The sequence below is a fragment of the Marmota monax genome, unplaced genomic scaffold (genome assembly GCF_021218885.2).
Source record: "Marmota monax isolate L192 unplaced genomic scaffold, Marmota_monax_Labrador192_F-V1.1 WCK01_AAM20220418_F8-fsc00173, whole genome shotgun sequence".
Lineage (NCBI taxonomy): Eukaryota > Metazoa > Chordata > Mammalia > Rodentia > Sciuridae > Marmota > Marmota monax.
Genome location: NW_026694620.1, coordinates 372,625 through 379,490, shown reverse-complemented (window position 1 = coordinate 379,490; position 6,866 = coordinate 372,625). Strand labels below are relative to the sequence as shown.

Genomic DNA, 6,866 nt, shown 5'->3' with positions numbered 1-6,866 from the left:
AATATATTTACATTTGATTGCAAAAACAGTCTCCCAAGTCAAAAGTTATGTGAACCTTGGCATACACCTTTGCAATAACTCGTTTCCTTTTGTCTCTCCATTAGGGCAAATTAGCAAGATTTTTGTGTTCTTCTTTACTTTCAGTTGAAGTCTCTGAAATTATAGCTTGTGGAAGGAAGACAACAGATCAATACTTACTTCTCTGAGGGAATATTTACCTCAGGTAAAGAGGAGAAAAAAAAAACAAAAAAACACCAGAGGGTATTTTACTGTTTTCCAGCTTTTCTCGTAAAGGGAGAACTTAAAAGAAACATTCTCCTCTACCACTGCGAGCCAAAGAGGAAATAATGTTGAGAAACTGCAAAGTTTTGAGGATTAAACAATGACCTGTACATGAAAAAAAAAAAAAAAAACAAAAACATTCGTGTGAAAAGGAATAATTGGGGGTTGGAATACATTGAACAATGTATCAAATTTGCAAAGGAAAAAGAAAGCCCAGGTAGTTTATAGTGAAATTTAGAGAAAAAAAAAATGAATGCCCCACTTCTCAGGATTGAAAATCAATAAGGCACCATGGGGCCCTGCATGAGAACAAACAGAACTTTAAAAAAAATAAAAATAAAAAAGGAAATTAAAGAACAAAAACCACTCAGGGCCCTGGCCCTCTTTCCACTTGCTCACAATTCTCCCACCTGCTGTTGTTTTCCAGGATCTCCCAAGAGTCCTGTGATAGACATCACAAGGGTGAACGTGTGGATTAAATCCTCACACCCCCTACCCCTGCCCCGTAGTTGGGGCTGAGTTTGGGGATTTGCAAGCAGTTAACACAGAGCTGAAGACAAAAGGATGTAAAAAATCTGAAGAAAGAACTTGGGGAAAGATGAGCTCACAGCTAAGCACATGACCTTGGGAAGGTACCCAGGCTGGGGTAGGGAGGAGGAAAGGGAGTCACCAAATGAGACAGGAAGAGATGGATGCCCACGATGAAGAAGAGAATCAGAGAAATGCAACATTAAAACTGACTGGAAGAGAGTTTCAACATGGAAGAAGTGGGGAATTCGGTGGCTTTTCTCAGAGAAGTCAGGGAAAATAAGTTGAGAGAGAAGGCTGCCTTTGGGTTTGGCAAAAAAAAAAAAAAAAAAAAAAAAAAGCTTTGGAAACTGCCTGAATAGCTGCAGTTTCTATAGAGGGGGAGCCTCTAAGCTCATCTGGAGGAGAGCAGCTTCCAGACCTGCTGGGTGATGTGATAAGGAAGAATTGGGATGAATGGTTGAACTGAGTGTAGATGATTTTTGTTTTAAGAAGCGGAAAAATAAATTACCCCCAAATAACTAACAACATGATCACTCTGCTCTGTCAATCTGCATTTCTCACATTGTTGATGCCACATAGTTTTAATTACAGAATTTAGAGGTAAGCCTTGATAGAAGTACTGTGTGTTCTTCATTTTTCAAAATTGTTTTAATTATTCTAGGTTCTTTGCATAGCTATGCAATTTTTTTTTAAATTAGCTTGTCAATTTCCACATAAAGCACACACATAAAACCCTGGAAGGATTTCAGTTGGAACTGTATTCAATCCAAGGATCAAAATGGGAGAGAAATGACAGGTTGACAATATTGATATCCTTTCTGATCAATGGATATGGAATTTTTTTTTCCCATTACACATTTCATATTTGAAATTTGGCCTCTCCCATCATTGTTCAGATCTTGCACATGTCTCATCAAACATATTTCTACCAGTATCTCCTGACTCTGATGCTCTTGATGTCATTCTGGCTTCGATTTACATTGGTCATTGCTATATATGAAATTTAGTGTATGAACTTTCACCATCCAACATTGCCTGACTCATTTCTTAGTGCTGGTAGCTCTTCCGTCAAGTCTTTAGGTTTTTCTATGTAAATGATAATATATCCTCTGAAGAAGTTGTTTTATTTCTTCATTTCTAAGCTGTTGCCTCTAGGTATTCTCTTTGCTTATTGTACTGTTAGAACCTGCAACATAATGGGAAATAAAACTGTTGAGAGATGATATGTCTGACCATTCCCCATTTTAAGAGGACTGCACACAGTCATTCACCAGTAAGTTTGACATTTCCTGTAAGTTTTTCATGGGTGCAATTCATTAAGTTGAGAAATATCAGCTTATTTCCAGATGGCCAATAATTTTTACAATGAACTTTAAATTTTACTAAATACTTTTTTTTTTGCCTCTATTGACATGCTTTTCTTTCTGATTCTGAGAGGTCTAGTATACTAATTATTATTTTTTTAATGTTGAGCCAGTTTGCCTCCCTGAAATCAGTTTTTCCTACTTTGTTATTTCTTTTCATACTTAGATGGATTTGATATTTTAAATTTCGGAAAGGATTTATGTTTCCAGAAAATGTTGGTTTGTGTTTTCTGTTTTGTTTTTTTGTAATGTCTTGGGTTGGTCTTGATAACAAAGAATGTGGACCTCATAAAGTAAGCTGAGGAATGTTCCCTTCTTTTTATGTGCTGTACAATTGGTGTCATTACTATCAAGCTTTCCTTAACTGTTTGGTATAATGTAATATTGCAGCTATCTGGGTCTAGAGTTTTCTCTCTGGGAGGACTTTAAATTATGAATTTAATTTCTTTAATGGAGCCTGGTCTATTTCTTCATGAGTAAGCTTTTATAGTAATCTTTCAAATAATTTTCCATTTCATTTATATTATCAGACTCCTAACAAACTTAAAAAAATATGCCTAAATTAACCTTCCAAAATCTTTAGGGTCTATACTGATATATACTCTTTCAACTCTGATAAGGATAAGTTATTATTTGGGGGGTTTTGACCAGTATAGATAGATGTTTATCAGTTTTTTTTTTTTTAATCTTTAAAAAATTCTTTGGTTTCATTGACTTTTTTTTTTGGGGGGGGGGGTACCATACCTATTTTGTCTTACTTTGATTCTTGTTATTAGTATTATTCTTCTTTTCTTTTGCTTGCTTTGATTTCTGGAGAGAGAAACCTAAACCATTGGTTTTAAATCTCTATTTTTTTTTCATTATATGCTTAGATTCTCTTCCAATTTACATTGAAAAATAAAAGATATTCCTGTGGTTCTTTAGCTTTTTATTTCTTGCATTGAATTTTTTAGTGCAGCTAGATTTCTTTCCCCTAATAGATAGCCAAAGGCTTCTACCTAATTTACAAAATATATCAGCTTCTACAGTTATCTCAGTCATACAAGTTAACACATACTAAATCCTACATGTATTTCCCCCCTGTATTTACATTTCCAGAACTTATGATGTGAAGTGTGTGTTTAATTGCCTGCAAAGATGGCTTCAATCATTCTTTTTATCTCTCTATGCAGATGAGGATCTTCCATCCAAAGATGGAGAGTGTTTCCCCTTAGTCTTTCCTGGTCATGACCTACTTTGCTTGCTGGGAGGTAATGGATGTTACACACACCATTTCTGTGCCATGGCCATAAGAGGCCGGGCAGAGTTTACCTTCGCCATCTTGGAGTTTTGATCAAACATGTAAATAATTTTGAGTACCCAGGGAGGGAGGCCGTAAGGACAGAGTGACATCCTTCAGGGTAAAAGACCACAGGAGAAGGAGGACATGGAAGATGAAGACCAGGAGATATGAAAGGACTCAGCATTCCAGTTCTCACTCCTGAGGAAACAGGTGTGTGAAGGAAATCATTTTAGAAGCTCGAGTCTAGACTGCATCTACCACTCCATTAAAAAAGTTGAATTCAAAATTCTTTGTCCGCATGTAGGGACAAGGTGGGCTTCCCTAGCTGAGCCCTGGGAAACCAACCTGTGGAGCCATGAGCTTGTCAAACAATAACTGTTTGAAGCCACTAGATTTAGGGTGGTGGTTATACTGTTTTAGATAACTGATAGAATCTGGATCTTTTCAGAAAATACTTACAGGAAGTGGGAGAATATGAATCAGTTCTGGAGTAGAAAAGAGTTGGGAGCATGTGTTAGTAGTGGTGTGGAACTTACTCATCATTAGTGAAAGCTCATAGACCAAGGGATAATATTCATTTGTAAAAGACAAACGTGAATCTGGGGTACATGACCTTGCTTCTCAAAGCTAAAATTATGCGGAAATATTTGTTAATAGAAATATGGTTTAGAGTATGTCAAAAACAAGGGTGTTTGCCCTTGATTTCAATTGCAGACAATGATATGGATGTTTTTATATTCTTTGTGTTACATTTTCAGGGAGTCTGAGTGTTGAATACTACTGTATGATATTTGCCAAGCAGTGAAACAATCCGCAAGCATTATTATATATTAAAATCTTCAGCCAGATGTGGTGGTACATGCACATAATCTCATCTGAGACAGGCAGACTGCAAGTTCAGGGCCATCCTCAGCAATTTATCAAGGCCCTACACAGCTTAGTGAGACCTTGTCTCAAAAACAAAAAAAATAAAACAAACAAAAGAGCTGGGTGGTAGGTCGGTTGTCAAGTGCTCCTGGGTTAAATCCCCAGTACTCAAAAAAAAAAAAAAAAAAAAAAAAGTTCAGATGCTTTGCCAGGTACTGCAGAATTAACAAGAACATTTATCACATATTACTTATTTGAAGGGGCCTGCGTCATAGTTGAGAAAACAAACAATCAAAAAGTAAATCTTCCAAAAATATAATTTAAGACAATCGTGGAAAGGATAATATACTTTTGGCTTTATGAATTACTAAATGAATTTAGGAAATATGAGTTAGAAATTTTAGAGGCCAGAAAGATCATTTTGGAGCAGAATGAAGTGATTTGGGGAGGCTTTATAAAGAGTTAGAATTAGGCTTGATAGAAAAAGAGTCCATTTGGAAAGATAAGGTTTGAGGCCCAGGGAATCATCCAAAAGGTAAATGAATCTCTCTCTCTCTCTCTCTCTCTCTCTCTCTCTCTCTCTCTCTCTCTCTCTCTCACACACACACACACACACACACACACACACACCATGCACAGAGTAAGTGTAAGTGTTCCCGCACATCAGTGATTAAAGCAGTCTGACAAGAGGAAAGTTAGAGAGGATATGTTTAGAAATGAGGCTATGCAGGTATCTGCTAGGACTTTGCAGCATGAGGAAATTGAAATCAGGTTTGTCATCAGCAAGGACAGACAGAATAGGGAAATCTTTAAAAAGTTTGAAACCCAAGGCATGACAAGTTAGCCTATATGATACACCTCAGGAAACCCCAAGATTCGCAAAGAAACCAGAGTTTTGTATCAACTCTGTTCTTAGAGTCCTTCGATGAACTTCCCTAGGGGTAAGGAAAAGAAGGGAAGGGAAAGGAGCATCCTCTCTACCAAGAAACAGCATAGGAGCCCTGCCTTGCTTTTGTTATGTCAGCTAAAATGAACTCGCAGCACAGCAGAGGTCTTTTCTACCTGGAAAACATCATGGCCTCAGAAATCAGGCTTCTCTGTTGTTGCCACCTCTCTGAGTTGTAGGATTGTTACATCGGTGTGGAAGTTTTGCTTGAGTTCTTCTTTTGTATTTTCCAGTATCTTTCCACAACTTCCTGAATCTGGGGTCCACAGAGGAGGTCTCATAGATTCTTCAAACACCTGAAATTATTTGCAGAATGTTTATAATTATGCTTTCTGCATATGTTTTCTAGGAAGGTCCCAGAGCTGGGGTTTATTTCTCCCAAAGAACCACTGTTCTTTTGGGAACCACTGTTCTTTGAGGCTTTGTCTCCTCTCCCACAGAGGTGCCTAGATGATGTGAAAATCCACAGGACACCCCACTTGTTCTTTAAGTAACTAATTACATGAATTAGTTAATTAGATGAAAACCTCTTCCCTCCCACAGATGTCGGGTGTTATCCTGACAGTCACTGACTTGGGTCAATTTAATTCTATGTAACTCACCTTTGTTAAAACCCATCAAGTGTCACCTGAATGGGACCCATTAGAGCCATTTGAAGTCTCAATCAGAAACTCAGGAGCACCAAAGAGTGGACAGGAAAAGACAAGGCATTAATTACAAAGACACACTATCTCTGTGTCCCTCTCCCTGGCGTTTCCAGGGTTGATAGGAGGCAACGGCCTTGATGAGAACTCCAGGCGGCAGCTGTCAGTACTGGGCACCTGGCAGCTGAGTTATGTGTTGGCACTGAATCACCTTCTCCACCCCCAGCCCAGCCCAGAATGCTCTGGAAGCCAAGTGCAAATGCCTGTACAGCTCCACATACCACTTTGCTGCAAAGCGGTAACCTAGAGGTGGGTCGGGAAGAAGGATGCTCAGTGGGAAGCATTCCAGGGGTCCGTGGGACTCTGTATGCTGACGGAAGTGGGTTGGCTATGGTGTTCGACATCACTCAAAAGTTACTTCACGTCCACAAGACAGTGGTTGGATCCTGTTCATGTATTCTTCCTGAAATAACACAACAGGAACAGATACTTGTAATAAAATATTTTCTACCTGGATGTTTTTATGATATCCTTTTTTTTTAACAAGATAATGAAAGCTCTCAAACAAGCAAAGAGCACTTGCAGCCTTTCACGTTGAGAAGATGCCGAGAGAGTTTCTGCTTGAGGATCTAAATCTTTGAAACCTAAAATCTGCCACTTTGAGGCCATTTGATTTTTGTGTTACTGAAACTGGGGAGTGAGGGGTACATTAAAGTAATAAAATTCAAGTAGAGGCCATGGGGTACTCAGAGACAGGCTTTCAGAGCAGGTGGATTCGTTAGGTTTCAGTGATGTGATGTTTGAAGAGAAAGGAAGACAGAGAATGTGGACAGGAGGTGAGCAGAGAAGGTTCAGCTGATGAGAGAGTGACCTCCAGGAGTCAGTCCTTAGGTATGACCCTGTGAAGGGGCATCAAAGCCAGCGCTGTCAGCAGAATTCCCACAGCAGAC

At 38.7% G+C, this 6,866-nt stretch overlaps 1 long non-coding RNA gene across 1 annotated transcript; it reads right to left on the bottom strand.

Annotated features, from left to right (window-relative positions):
- Nucleotides 1-1,127: 1,127 nt before the first annotated feature.
- LOC131423329 (uncharacterized) lies at nt 1,128-6,027 on the bottom strand. The gene is made up of 3 exons (XR_009224731.1): nt 5,875-6,027; nt 5,389-5,568; nt 1,128-1,999 (listed from the first exon to the last, which is right to left on the bottom strand). It is a non-coding gene; the product is annotated as an uncharacterized LOC131423329 (long non-coding RNA).
- Between the last annotated feature and the right edge of the window lie 839 nt (nt 6,028-6,866).